At 39.1% G+C, this 15994-nt stretch overlaps 1 protein-coding gene across 1 annotated transcript in view; it reads left to right on the top strand.

Annotated features, from left to right (window-relative positions):
- The first annotated feature begins 292 nt into the window (after positions 1–292).
- Positions 293–15994, top strand: part of LOC122986408 (alpha-1,3-mannosyl-glycoprotein 4-beta-N-acetylglucosaminyltransferase C-like) — a 106835-nt gene continuing 91133 nt past the window's right edge. Inside the window, exon 1 of the mRNA XM_044357661.1 lies at positions 293–672. The gene's annotated coding sequence lies outside the window, so the exon portion shown is untranslated. The remainder of the gene's footprint in view (positions 673–15994) is intronic.

The following is a 15994-nucleotide window of genomic DNA, read 5'->3' as shown; positions in this document are numbered from 1 at the left end:
CCACAGGGTTTCTGAACTAATTGCTTTTCTTCTTTTAATCTCCTCCTAGAGGGCGAGCTTGGAGAAAAAAAAAGTGGACTTTTATTAGTGCAAAAATGGAAACCTCAAAACATCTAATCAGCGACCCTGGATTTGAGGGTTAGGGTTGTTGAGCCAGTCTCATTGTAGGTTGTATTTTAAATAGGATGCACTTTGTCTTGTGATGACAGGTGAATCCAGGGATCTGGCCGTCCGTGCCACGCATGCACCGCTGGAGCGCACGAATCTAGTTGCACCGCCCTCCTGTCCGCCTGCAGCCGGGAGGAGCTGAGGAGAGAGCAGACCGGAGCGCAACATCAAGAGTCATGGTACCTTAGGGATGTGGCAGCAATTTTGACAGCTAGAAACGCCCCGTGAAATTCTCAAAGTTTGTCCTATTTGAAAGCTGAGAGAAAAGAACAAAGCGAAACGTCACAGATTGGAAAACAAATCGCGCGGAGGTGCATCAGCCGCTGCAGAAATTTCCAGCGGTGTCTGCCCGCCTGCCTGCGCTTTGTCGTCGGGATCGCGAAGCGCCTCGTAGCCGGTGTCCGAGCCAAATCTGAGCGACAGGAGACAAGAACAGTCCAATTTCTCCAAATCCCCCCCGCTGACACCTGTTTTTGGACCCCCGCGGTGTGTGCTGATGTGGAGGTGAGTGCCGATGTGATTTGTGTGATGTGTGTTGGTTTACATTGAGTTGAGGTGACGGTTGATGAAGGACTCACAGGTAAGGCCACGTGGTTAGACTGATAACTGTACCAGCACGCTTATTCTGCTTCTTATCAAGCTCTGCATGGTGTGACACAGAAAATTGAGTCCAAGTTATAACTTTCTGCACATTACAGCCTCCCTGACTGCACACCATGCGGGGCTGCGTGTCTGATAAAATAAAAAATGCAATAAGTCATACTCAGAGAGCATGCATCAATTTCTGTCCAACCCAGCAACTTCGCAAAATCAGAGAGAAAAAGTGTTTAAGTGTGTCTTTATGCACATTATAGCTCGACTGAAGAAACAAATCAAACAGCATGAAGCATTGTTTATCTCATGAAACCTACATCTGTATCGAGATAAGCCAAAATATTACATGAGATATGATTTTATACTGATTATTATATCTTATATAACTAAGTTTTTGCAGTATTAATTTATTATGACCTCACAGGGCATAAAAATTCACATTTGGTAAACTAGCGCTTAAACTTATAGTTAATTAATCAACTGACAGAAAATGAATCAGCATCTTAAATTAAAAAAAAAACAACAACAACAACAACAACAAAAAAAACAGTTCCAACTCTTCATTCAATGTCTTTGGGTTTTGGATTTACAATTTGCAGACATCACCTTTGGCTATTAGACATTTTGAGTGTCTTTTTGTGACATTTTTTTAGTCTAAATGAGTAAATGTTCAATTGAAAAAACATTCAAAAGTTAACCTAACATATTCATTAGTTGCAACTTTATGATAAACTGAAACAGCATGTATCCCACACAAATAACAACATAACATACCTCTATAGGGCCTATCCTCAGTCACTGGCTAACCACAGTACTCTGAATCTCATGAGTGCTGTTAGAAAAGAGTGACTAACAACAGTAACTACACAAAAAACTGAGGCACACTGCAGTGTTTTAAAGCTTTTTCAGCTAAAATGTAAACAGCTGTTTCTATCCAAACTGAGATACCCACAACATGAAATAAATATGAAAAGAATAAATTAAGGATTTCACTTCACATGAATTCACTGAATGGAAACTGTAACAGGAACGCATCACCACAGGCATGCATTGTCCTTAAAGTCGCCGAAAAATTGCATCATCTGCCGGAGCTGCTCATGTCCTGCAGTGCGAATGACAGCTCCATGGCTCATCTGAAAGGCCTGTAGCAAAACAGCAGCTCATTACAAGCGCAGCGGCTTGGGCTTCCTCTGGCAGGAGGCTGCTGGCTCATTAGGGGTCACCACGGGGCGAGTCTCCCACTATGAGCCTCAGCTTGTTACCAGAGCACTCTGTGAAACCACTGTTAATTGGGATGAATTCATTTTCACTGACAGGTTGGAAAGACGTACATGAGTCAGTAAAACTATCCTATCGTGGAAAAATCAGCGTTGTTCTTATGTTACTTTTCAATTTAGTAATGTTTTTTTCGTATAATGGCCGGGAGACCTTACATTAGACAAACTGTCACTCCACATTAGCCATAACAGAAAATAGTTAGTAAGACTAGGGCTGTGATGATAACTGCATTACTGCAATACAGCGGTCATGTGTTTTCTACCGCGGGGTTTGAGGTCATTACCGTCATTGCTGCAATTTTTTTTTTTTAAATGCACAAACACAACTGGATGGAGATACATTGAAGAATCCGTGCTGTCTTGGCTTGATCCGTTCTCCCTTGAGAAAGACCGAAATGCCAAAAGCAGTGCCGGAGGAAGCGGAGGTGCTAAAGGCTAACCCCAGTCGACCAGCTCTCCCGTCAGTCTTCCTTGCCAACGTCCCCTCCATCGACAGAAAACTAGACTACCTAAAACTGCTTCTGACCTTCAAGAGAGAAGTGACAAACTGCTAAGCCCTCACCGAGACATGGCTGCACAAGAGTATTTCCGACTCTGCTATCCAGCTAGCCGGGCTCTGCGGTCAGACAGGATTGCTTCATTGTCCAGTAGGACCTGAGGTGGTGGCTTGTGTGTTTGTATTAACAAAGACTGTTATACGAACACGGCGATCATCTCTGCACACTGCTTAGCATTAGCGGAGGTTCTAGCAGTCAAACCTTTTTATCCAGACCTTTTTATCCAGTAAAGTTATTTTTGGACTGTCCAATAAAAAAAGACAGAAAAAATCCATACTGTCACAGCCCTAAGTAAGACTCCTATACTTTCTTCCTGTAGGGAGTGCATCTCCCTGCAGCTCCTGATCTTCAATGTTTGTCTTAAAGGGATTTATGAAGTAGACAATTCCTGATATTACGCAAATTGTTCTACACAGTTGGAATCAGAGTTGTTAAATGGTTCTTTGTAGCAGTCCATTCAAGTGCAGTATTATTTGGAAACCAGGAAAAAAACATAGACAGTATATGTGTACATTGTATAAGAAATACATATGTATATAAACAGTAGGCTACATGAAATAGACCATAGTGGTCAGCTATTTCACAAGCTATTCACTTGCTGGATGGCATCAATACTTGAGAAGACACTACTAAAATTTTACGAAACAATTGAGGGATTCCTGTGTCTGGGTTAGGGCTGGGCAATATTGCCAAATAATAATAAAATTTTTCATTGTTTCTAGCTTGGGGAAGATTCATAATTTTAATTGTCTTTTTTTGTTTGTGTTCCTGCCATATACCGAAAGATCACGTACTAATTCATCTGCTATCTATCATTAGCCTCCCAGCAGATAGGAACAGACTGAACGAGGTAGAATCTGCTGTTTCGTCAACTCTTGTGGTGTCACCTCTTGTAACAAGACATGATAGCCAGAGCCAGCTAGCTACCTTGAGTCACAGCAGTCCCATAAAATGCAGCAGTTGCGCATAAAGTGCAAATATCCACATCATAGTTGAGACTGTCACAAATGTAGACAGGTAATGCAGACAGCTAAAACCTTTTTGTGTACTTTGTACTCTGTCAATGCATGAGAAGAAATATTGTTGTTCATTTCAATTAAATAATTCAACAGTTATAGTTTTTGCAACCTTGCATAAATCTGCACTAATATTTTATTTATGTAATGTTTATTTGTATAGGGACAAGTACGTATATAGCATGAACTAATGCCACTTACCACAGCATTTACACCCTAAACTAGTTTGCCGTGCCCGTCCCTAGATGGGCCTTTAATAGAGTCTCTTTGAGCAACAGTATAGACATGATCCCCACACTGGCTTCCCAACAGTAAACACAGCCGACTGTGTTCTTAGGAACTCGCAATGAAGTTGCACTACTTGATCCCTCTTTGTCAGCTGTGGTGAATGGGAAAATTTGCTCATTTATCCATTTCATTAGATATTTACACATTGAGCAGAATCACAGCATTATATCCAATAGCCATATTTCTACTGGCTGGACATGAAAGGTTATGCTTTTCTATGTAGCTGTGGTCATACAGTGCAGATCCCAGCTATGAATGTGAATGTGAAGAAGCCAGGCTTGCACTGACAAATGGCCTGCATACTTAGTCTTTCCCTGCTAAAAAAGTGAAAAGGAGTCACTCTTTTACATTCATTCACACTGTACAAGTAAATTATATAAAGTCATTTTTTCTCAAAGGATGGAGAGACTTCCATTGACCCTGTGTGCTCAGGCAGAACGTAAACCTTAAGAGCTCTAATCCTTCACACTTTTTGAATGGAATACATGCAGGCTTATTTTCTGTTGCCTTGTCACAGCTAACACAGATAGTTCACATTCACAAGATAAAAATGTCCATTCTAGGAGGACAATAATAATGATAATTTGTTTTAAAATCTTATTTATCTTCCAGCCTTTGCCAGAAGGGGTTTTATAACTTCATGCTTAATTTATATCAGCTTGATTAAAGAGTTTTCCAGAGACAGTTTACAGGTTTCTGTTGAAAGAAGTGATGATTGGATTGGAACTGCAGTTGAAAATGCTGAAACTGTATCTTAATATTATCAGAATCTTTGTTGATATGGAAACTTTGAAACTAATTGAATTATTTGTTAAAAATTGACATTTCTTGCAGTGTAAGACGCATTGAACTTTTAGCTACGTAGAGACTGCAACGGCATCCACTCGGGTAGTCTGGGCAGCCACTCACTTGATTCTTCCGTGAAAGGTTAGACAAATGCCACAAATAATTGTTGGCCTGTCTCTTGACCGGACTCTTCCACCCAGGGTCTTACCATGTTGATTATCTGAGGTGGTGCAGGTCATGAATGTCTGGGGCAGCTGGAATCTGTTGGGAAGCCGCTGAGCTTTGCTGTGACACAGGGGATGTGAGGCGTAAGCGTCGGGAGAATGAAGGCTGCTTGAGTAATAGTGGAACGGAGCCCCGGTCTATGTTTAGCCGCAGCGAAGAGAGATCTTAATGCCAGCGCTGACTGAATGACTGAGTTACTGACTGACTTCCTGCTCAGCTGAGTAAGTGGAAGAATGGACCGTACTTACAGCATGCTTAGCATTGATGCCAGGATTAGAAGAGGAAGGAGTTGAAACACTCCAGGCATGAATCCAGACTGTATATTCATAGACTCGGAGATGCATTGATGTTGCCGTCAAGTGCTTAGCTGGTTCAGTGAGCATCGTGATGCAACGCTTGAATATCATGTTTATTAAGAGAGGGGAGAGAAGGGGTCTGAGGCGTTGGGTATAATATTCAGCCCCATATGCTCAACATAAGGTTTTCTTCTACTTCAGGGAAGTGAAGGAAGACAGACTCAGTTGTAGTGAGACACCAAGCGTCTTTTAATTGAGTTCACCTTGAATGCCAGCATCTGTTGTTGAAGTTTGTGAGGAGTAACTTTTATAACCTGAATTAAACTTTTTTTTTTTTTTTTTTGCTGAAGTGATCCTGAATGTAAAATGTGAGCTGAAACACATTTGTCAAGTCACTTCTGTAGCAATCTATCTGTAGGGAAATCATTTCTTTGCAATTTGCAGATTCTCACGTAGGTCAATTTTCTTCCAATTTTCCATTTTCATTTAACTATTAACCATTCAGGTGCATTACTGTATGTAACATATAACTGTAGTCTACCTCTAATAGCAGCCAGCAGCTCCAGTCAGCCTCTGCAGATATTCATTTTGTGCTAATGGACAGCAAGAATCTTACAATCTTACAGAAAGGTTTTCTTGTTGTTTATTATGCATAACATTTCCTAGCTTTCCAGACCTTACATCTTGGGTTATTAATGGTGAGGTGAATGTAAAATAAAATTAGGAAATAAATGGCTTAATTAAAATGCCATAAGTGGTGATGAAGTTATTAAATGGAATTGAGTTTTAGTTAAAATCTTAATGTTTTAATAATTTAATACTATAAAGTTATTGTATTTAAATGAACCAATTACTAAAATTACTGACGGTGACTGAAAGGCAGCACATTGTGATGGAACAGAAAATGATCCACATTTTGTTATTGATAAGTAACTAATTTTATTGCATTAATACTGACGATCCTCTCGCTGCATGTGGCCCTGGTGTCAGTGCTTTGGCTAAATGCATAAAATGTGTTCGCCATATGCATTATTTGATGTTCTCCTTGTTATGATTTATAGTGTCCAGTTGGCACTGTAATTAAATTCTTTCAAACTGTAAGGGCTGAGTATTATTATTCCAGATGGAAATCAGCCCGGGAGCACACAGTGTAGAAAACGGTCGACTACTGAAAGCTGGCATCAAATGTCTGGTCACATTATACTCTTGTGTACTTATTCTTTGATCATATGGTTTCTGAAATATGTCTTTATAGGAGAAGTTAAAATTGGTGACAAATGCTGTACATTAATAAACACTTGTATCTGCTTATAGCTACATTATAGTGGGTTAAAAAACCATTTAGTCAATGCTTGTATTCTACTTAAAATGCTAAATAAGGGGAGTAGAGTTAGAGTAGAGTGTTACCAACAGGGTACAGGGTTTATAAAATTATAATTTATAAAATTCAGGGTTTTGTAGAAAAATGCATTTATATTTCTCAAACTAAAGTATCAAAATAGCGTAATTTTGGTATTGACCAAAACTCAGATATCATGTGGATTTGCTTTAGTATTAAATGTCACATTTATAATATACAATAATTATAAATCTATAAATGTAAGAGGCTTAGAGCAGGACAATGAATTTCTGGGAGATGTAAGTTTAGCTCCATGCTTTAAGTTTTAGGAGGGATTTATATTTGTAAGTGGTAATTTTACACAGTCTTAAGATGATATAAAATAGTGTGATATAATGTGTGTTCACAAAGACACACTGTACTTTATGAATCTTAACTTTAAAGCCAGTTTGGCCATTAAAATAAAATAAAGCTCCAGTGTGATAATAGATGAAACTATAACTGTTGAGGGAATTTCAATCCACTGCACTTTGTCTTGTGATTCATCTGTGCTTTAACAATTCCCTTTTACCCCCAGTGTTTGATTTAGCTCCTCATTTTTACTTCCTTTGAGAAGGGGATTCTTTGTACCAAAAGCTCAAAGAACAGAATTAAAATGTTCTTCCGCTACATGCGCACGTTATGTGTGAAACTTGTGTGTTGTGGAGATTTGTATAATGATTCATTCAACACATTCACATTGTAGCTGGACAAAAGTCAAATACAACTACTCAACATACCGCCAGTGAAGTCAAGAAGTTTGTCATTATGGGTCTGGCTGCTTATTATAGCAGTATTTTACTTTGAGTGCTTTTACCTTGGCTGCTTGTGTCACCTTCACTTCTATCAGTTATTAAGTCTGTAGGCAGTGTGAAGTGAACCTGCGGTATTTTATGAATGCCACTAAGATTTATTTATTTTACATTATTCAAACACATGAATAAATAAAGCCAGCACACTATGTTATACATTCAAAGTCATAAATGCAATGTTGTCTCACTTAGGCTGAAGTTTTCTAGTGGAATTATCAGCTTTGTGGTTTTAAATTATGTATTCAAATAAAGAGAAAATCTCACACTGTAGACAAATGGGAAGCAAACAAACTAAATATTATAGCACTTGCAGTACTGTCTAAGTCTTGAATAATCTTAAACCCCCTCGGACCAAACGTTCCAGGTGCTTTGGAACCAGAGGAACTAATCTCAGGAACTAGACCTGTCCCTGTTGTGCAATTTCCACTGTATCTGAGGAACCAGGTAGATTATGCAAATTAGACCCATGACGGATTCAAAAATGACGGTGTCGTTTGAAATGTTGTATTAACACATGAGGAAAAAATAACACAGGTTCGTCCTTTTGTTCTTTGTATTTACTGTGGCGTGACTCTGATGTTTGGGTTGGATTTAATGAATGAATTTTATGAATTAGCTGAACCCCGGTGTTCAAACCCAACTGGAAGTAAAATAGTCAAAAAAAAAGGTTCCTCAACCCTGATGTTCCCTTGGCTCTTGTATTTTTATTACTGAAAACATCACAATAACTACAAAAATAAGATTTTCTAGCTGTAACTGTTTCTTTCTAAGTATTTGTGCTCCTGTAACATACAGTATCTTAAAGTTAGAAAAACCATTGTATACTGTCAGTATGATCAACAAATGCACTTAAATTCTGTGTTTTCTGTGTAGTGTGCACTTCTTCAAAGTACAATTGTGTTCTTTACCAAAACCAAGAAACTATAGAGCTGAATTTGTAGCAGAGCTTATTTATCTCCTCATGAGTTAAAGAAGACAAATATGGAAACAATAATATAAACTATAATATAGAGCTATATATATATATAAGCTATAATATAAACCAAAACTGATGAGTTGTGTCAGACTGTTAGCTAACGTTTGCTAGTTCCAGTCTGGACTTGCTCCAGGGTATTTTGGCAGTACTGGTTACTGTCAGTCCAGGAACGGCAACATCAATGCTTCAGCTTCTTTGCTTTAAAAGCAGCCACATTCACAGCTGTATCAGTGTGTAGACTCAGTAGTGCACAGCATCCAAAACTGGTTATAATGTGTTTAAAAATCAATGGCCTAAGAAGCATTAAGACCTTTTATATAACAGTGTAAGAAAAACTCTATTACAAGTGACAGTGTTGCATTCAAAAATGTGTTTTTCGTGAAAGTATTACAGGTGAGATCACGGATGATGCTACAGCAATACTGACCAACAACATATCAGATAAATCGCAGTCTTTTCTTCCACAGTGGACCACAAACCTGACACTCAGGGGAGAGAAAGAGAGAAATGTCATATAACAGGATCAAGTTACGAAAGGGTTCATATAAGAACACTCAGCACAGCAAAACTGCTGTCCATAACAGGAAAAGTTGCCTATGTAGCAGCATTAAGTCTCCTTGTGTTTTGAAGTGGAATGATCTTACGCTCACTGAAGTGCGCTTTGCCCGCTTCATCTTCCGTCTCTATGGCCATTTTCCCTCAGCGTCTTTCCCTCTGCTGCTCATTTAGCATAATGTGACTTTCCGCCCATTAGTAGCCAAGAAGGGCTTTACTCAGACACTTTATTGCCAAGTTCAGTTCCACAAAGACACACTTCTGTTCTTTAAGTTTCTTCTTTTTGTGTGGAATACATTAATCAATAAGTTAGCACTGCTGTGTAGTTCTGAGACCTAGTATAGCACAAACTCTGGCAGAGTTAGAGTGTCAGTTGTCAGATCTGTTTAATAAGATCAGTATTAGCATCATTACTGATCCAGTGCATTTAAAATTATATTCCACCAAGAGCTCAAAAAATAGTTTTAAGTCAGAAGTTGAATGACAACATTCAGAAAATGGCCAAAAGGAACTTGTATGTGACATGTTTACAGTGGTCACATGATCTGTCAGTTACAGTAATTCATTTGTCGATTGACATCAACATTGCTGTTGAATAATTTTGTCTGTAATTAATAATTTAAGTCCTTTATTAAGCAAAAAAAAAAATATATATATATATATTATATACATTATATACATTATCGATACAATATCTTTGGGGTTTTGATTGTAGAACAGACCGAACAACCCATGTGACAACATCACAGTGGACTCTGATATATTGTGACAGGCTTTTTTTTCTTTTTTTTTATATTTGCTGACTAAAAAAAATACATAAATTAAACAGAGAAATAATCGGGTAAAGAGAGGTCTTAACTGTATCTTTCATCATATTTGTTGAAATTGTGTGCACATGTACAGAAGAGGAATTAAGTTCAGACTGCCGGTGAAAGTGGCCCAAATCTGATTTTTTTTTTTTGCTCATATGTGACTCAGATCTGTTTTTTTCGTAACAGTGTGAACAGCACAAATCACATAGAATCGGTCCTTAATCAGATACAGGTCTGATTTTTTGCAATTAAAGCTCAGTCTGAACAGTCATATTGGAATTCTTGCGACTTAACTTCACTCCAGCCAGTACAGCCCAACTTCTTCACACTTTGGCAGGGAGATGGGTCGCCTGAGCTGAGTGTCTCTTGCCTTGAGAGTCTGGTGGAGAGGTGCTGACAGATGTAGTTAAAAGTAGCCCTGGACATCCTTAAATTTTGGATGAAATCTGTTTCTGTGAAGCCATTCAGGTCACAGTCCCACCACTCCTGGCTCTGACTCACACATACCTCCATACAGATGTAGCAGCCATTGCTCCACAAAAAGCCATAATTAAACATCTGGCTGTCCTCATCCTCGTTATCATCTGCTTACGAATTCAGTGGCCTCCATGTTTACTTCTGTACGACAGCAAGCTGCGTGTGACATCTTTGTTATTGTACTTTTGTGCATGCGGTTCAGTTCAGAACCGTGACAACTTCACACTGGAATCTGATATTGGCCACAGTTAAAAAATAATGTGAACAACCAAATAAAAAAAAATCGGATCTGAGCACTAAATCCAAATTGATCACTAAGACTTGCAGTGTGAACGTAGCCTCATATTAGAGTTGTAAGAGTCCTCTTGTTGTCTGTAATTAGGACTGTAGAGATGATAATGTGAACTAATGGATTGCTAGACAGCAGCACGAAAGTGCCAAAGAATCAAAGGAAGACAGTGAATTCCCTAATGAAATATGCATCAATGACAGTGAAATAAAGACCAAAGGCAAGCTGTGTTTGTTTGAAGAATGGGGTGGAGGGTTGGTTGAAATAGGTTGCATAACCATGCCATACTGCCATTCCTTTTTTTCACATTCACACCAGTTGTTGATGAAGACACGGAGCCGCTTTGATCAACAAGGGGAGGCGCGCCAAGGTTGACGTTACAGATGTGGACCTGAAGGCGACTGTGACTGCCTGCTTGCTTGATTTATTTATTTATTTTTTTACAAAGGAGTTTTATTTCCTGAAGCTTTAGTTTGGTAAAAAAAAAAAAAAAAAAGACAAGTCATAGTTTCACAAGTTCACAATGGAAATTTGTCTTCCAAATGTAGCTTTAACAGATCAGTCTATTAAAAAACAAATAAGGGTTATGATTGACCAGAAGGGTTTTCTTTTATTGTTGTCTGGCTCATCCTTTTAATCTGATTGCATGAATTGTATAAACCCCGACAAGTAATTGCCGGTGGTAAATGTAGAACAGCAGAGCAGCATACATAACAGTACATCAAACTCTGAACAGACTCCAATAAACAATGAAACCTTCATGAATAATTGCTTCCAATTGTTTCTTCTATTGGAGTCACCAGGATTACCAATAAACGGTGGAATATGAGGCTGTATGTGTTTATATTTGTTCCTGTACAGTCGCAGAGTTAACATTTCTCAGTGAACCGTTAAATTCTGCTTCACTGAAAAACTCAGATTGACAAAAGTGCAAACTTCAAAAGTCAGCATTTGTATAAGGCGCCTTGGGAAGAAAATTCAAATAGCACAGTTGATGCACCTGCGACTGAAGCTGTTCATTGTCGTCGCTAATTTATCACCAGAATTTCAGGCAGCACAGGTGCTCCGACAGTAAACAGGTCTGGAGATTACTGCTGGAGGAGCTGATTCACTGGATGTCTGGAGCTCAGTCACAGAAAAACATCTGAAAATGGTTCAAGTTGGGAACTATTTTCAGATGTTTTTCCTAATTCTGTGACAGTTTCCGCTTTCAGAAAGTTTAGATGTACATGAAAACAAAATGTTTAAATCACTGTTGCTATTAGAGTCACGACATCCACAGGAATAGACAGAAAGATCAAAGTTTGACACCAAAACACAGACATTTTCTTGGCTGTTGTGATGTTTTGGCTGTACTCAGTTATCAGATCAGTTTGAACTTGAAGATGAGTGTGTTTTATTGCTTATACCGTAAATATAACCTTTCATTTAGGTCAGAAAGGATGACATCATTATTCAAAATCTACATAGATGGGTTAACATTTTTATGTGCTTAAACAACATTAGAATGAGATTAAAAAAAAATTTACAAAAAAATGAAAACATTCTTCATGCATTGGACAAATAATTGCCCATAATTCACAACCAAATTTGGCTAATCCATGCAGCTGTGCCATAATGTGCATCGATCCATGAGAGGATAACACTTAAACAGCAGTTTGACTTTGTGATATCACTTCTGTTTTTTTTACTGTGTTATTTGTGATAAAGTTTTCTCAGTTTATTGCATTTCAGATAGAATGATTGATGTGGAGAAAATGACACTGGTTTTGACTCATGCTCCATTATGCCACCTCTGATACCATGTACCTGCTGTACAGAAGTGAATCAACTACTGACAGCCAAGTTAGTTTGAAGAACTGTCACTTCTCAGTAAGTGTACAAGGTCAGTCTCTGATGTAAAATAATCTGTGTCCAACTCATTCTCAGCTCTGCTGCCTCCAGGTAGAAAACTGGATGATATCAAAGAACAGAGTCTCTAAAACTAAAAAAAAAAAAAAAAAAGAATCTAAGCCAGCAGACATTGTTGGTATTTTGGCTCTCAACAGTCAGGGTTATATCCCCACATTGTCACAGACCATGTAAGCTGGTTACATGTGAATTATTGTAGGAAATAATTAATGTAAAAACTGAAAAAGCTGCTTTTTGCTCTTGATTGTTACTTTCCATAGCACACAATAACATATCTAAGGGTTGAAAGGTTGTTTTTAAGATCCGATGACACAGATTTCAGAACTCATAATGCATGCATTACTATTATTAAAGTATTACGTCCCTGCAGTCTGCTTTGTTCCTGCTGTCTACTTACAAACAGGCTAACTCAAGGCAAGTCAATAGGATAGTAATCGACCCATCCCATGTTCAACAAGCTGAATACCAGCTACTGCCCTCTGGTAGGATGTTCAGAGTCCCTCATAGCAGACCAAATAGATATAAAAAAAATCATTTATCCCAGTGTCAATAAAACTTTTAAATAGTGGCAGATAAGGCCAGGATGGGCACTGGATGATCTTTTATGTAAGAGATTTTAATGGAAAAAAAAGGGATTTTCTGTTTTTATTGATGTGTTGTTTTCTCTGTTTGTACTTTCTGAACCTTGGTATGTTATTTATTAGCACCTTTGTGTATTTTCTGTTTGTGAATTGTGGTTTTGGAACCTTGTTTGTTATTTATGTTGTCTTTTTTATGGCTGCAGCATGGGTGAAGAGCCCAAGACAAATTTCCCCATTCTGTAGGGCAATAAAGTTAATCTTATATACAAGTTGTACAAGTTTTGGCCAGATGTCTGTTCTATTTAAGCAGCTTACTCCTCTCTTTTGTAAAAAATATGTCTTCCCTATTTGTGCCAGTCACAGGCCACGTACCTCGAGCTGTAACAGAGACCTTTTGATGTCGCCGCATTTCCTCCGTCGACAAGAAAGATCAATAAATGTCAGAAATTACTTAATATCCTGTTATTTCGGCCACCCCTATTGCCGGATACACACAACAACAGTAGCAGAGTGTCTCCAAGTAAATCTAATTCTTTTCCATCCGCAAGCTCCGTTTCCTCAGGTACACGTCTGCCTTCACCCCTTAAATTGAGCTCATGAATTATTGAAATCTAAAGACTGTCCCGCTGCTCCGACCCTAAGCCGTAATTAGTTTCGCCCAACACCTCTCATCATGATACACTTGAGCTGCAGGGGGGGGGGGGGCAGGGTCTGGGGGGTCATGGTTTTTCCTGGCTCAGAATGGGTCTTTGGGGGGGTGACTGTACATGACAAAAGCATGTTCGTTCCATGTACAGTAAAGGCAATGAGTCTGTGTTGCCTTGTTTGACAGAAATCTATACGTTTTCCTGTTATTTCTGACAATTCGATAAACAAAAATGTCTATTATACTTGAGTAAATGAAACCCCAATTAACAAAACTGTATACATACATAGAAAATTATCTGAATTTCAATGGAAACTTGCTGCCCAAACACACTGAAAGGGATCATTGAAGTGCCTCATTTGATGCTCCTATAGCTCACAGCAGGCATCAGGTTTGAAATGCCAACGACACAGAACCAAAACATAGATTTGTCCTTGTTCTTTGTATTTACTGCTGCATTAGTTGGATGTAACGAATGAATGAAAAAGAGAAAAGCAGAGGAGTGAAAATAAAACTAAGAGCATCTGATTCCACAGTAAATCATCATCATTGATGGTTATTTAATTGTGCTTTAGAATGTAACTGCCATGAAACAACCAGAAATAATGTTTTTTTTTTTTTTTTCATTCACTCTCATTCGCTCGCTCGTGCTCTCGGCTTGCACGCTCTCTCTCTCTCTTTTTTTTAGCTGCACAAAAAAACAGCTGTGGTCACTTAGTCCTCATTTGAAGCTCCAAAATGGAATCAAGGTTGGAGTATGATACGTTTGGTGCCTGTTTGGCCATTTGAAACAATAGGTGTACTTCAAAATGCGCATGTCAGATGCTTTCAGTGCATTTGGGCCTTTCTTCTTCTGCTAGTTGTCCTGAGCCGTTTTCACATTTGAACTCCAGACAATGTCCAGAGAATCAGGTCCGGACATTTTCAGGAGTTGACTTTTCACACTTGTAGCACTCAACAGGAGATTGTCCGTGTCAGATGTGTTTGCATCTAATGGAAATACTTCATTTGGTTTAGGTGAGGGGTGGCGCCTGGGTAAAAAAAAGTATGCGGCAGTTGTAATTCAATGTTTTTAAGATTTTCACCAGAAACTGAACAGATTTTATTTTATGAGAAATCATAGGAAGTCCTGTCTCCCATTAGCGTTAGCTTCACAGTGGGGCATTCAGGCCTAGTCATAACAATGTAGCTTAGCTGGCTGTGTTTATCCAGCGCCAGCCGCATGTGTAAAATATAACGGCTGTGGATGAGAGGGGAGCTGACAGCTGGAAGTCAAAGACGTATTTAAGTTTATGTTCCGCTTGTTCAACAGTTATTTGATAAATTGCTATTAAACACATTTGGAGAGGATTTTAATTGTTATTTTTACTCTCAGTTTTTATCATTTTGGCACTGGTGATTTTCCTTTGGCGCTGGCTAAAACCTTTTTTTGGGGGGCGCCAAAAATTCCTCTATTCAGGAAAAGACCCTGGGGGTTTGTGAATACATTGTTCCTTTAAGACAGGAAAACTGGAAAGTGGAGGTGAGCAGGGTGGAAAGAACCAATGAGAAAGTGGATTCACAGAAACTGTTCGTGGCACCTTGGCGAAGAGAGTTGTGCTTTTGGGGGGGGAGGGGGGCTCTTGAGGGAGTCGACGAGTGAACGGAAAAGAATGAAGAGGAGAGAGAGAGAGAGAGAGAGAGAGAGAGAGAGAGAGAGAGAGAGAACGAGAACATCTATGTGTGGGAGTGGGAAGACAAAAAAAAAAAACCATCGCCTGGCTACTCACTGCCGTTACAATGAGTGTTTATCCCACTTTTCTGAGAGCCAATTATCTGCTCCCGCATGAGTCATGGAGATCATTTAGACTGGTGGCGTGCGCAGATCATCGGCAGAGCTCCCTCACGATACACACACAGTAAAAGGACTGAGCGCAGGGATGCGTTTACATGCTTTAGGCAGGTGAGTGTACTGGGTTTTTTTTTTGGTTTTTTTTGTTTCTTTTTTTACATCGGTTCTGCTGCGAGAGGCGACGCTTCCCTCCTCCACTTTTATGCGGTTTGATTTGTACTCTCCGCATGCCGCTCCATCCATGTTTATTTCCAGGATGATATCTTAGTGGAGGAATATGTGACTCCTCTCTGGTTGCTTCTATCTCTCACGCTGTTTTTCTTCTGCCTTTCAAATTAAAATCCCCCCCTTGTCCCCTTACATTCTGTGTTCTTCTTATCCCCTCCCATCTTTCTTTCCTTCCCTTTTTGTGTTCTTTTGCCACTGACAGCGAGGACATGTCACCATGTCTGATCCAGACAGAATAACTCATTTCAGACACACAGTGCTTTCCGTGCAGCAGCGGTTAACCTGCTGAGC

Source organism: Thunnus albacares, chromosome 7, assembly GCF_914725855.1.
Source record: "Thunnus albacares chromosome 7, fThuAlb1.1, whole genome shotgun sequence".
NCBI classification, from domain to species: Eukaryota; Metazoa; Chordata; class Actinopteri; order Scombriformes; family Scombridae; genus Thunnus; species Thunnus albacares.
Note: the sequence above shows the minus strand (reverse complement) of the source record. Positions and strands in the feature narration are given on the sequence as shown.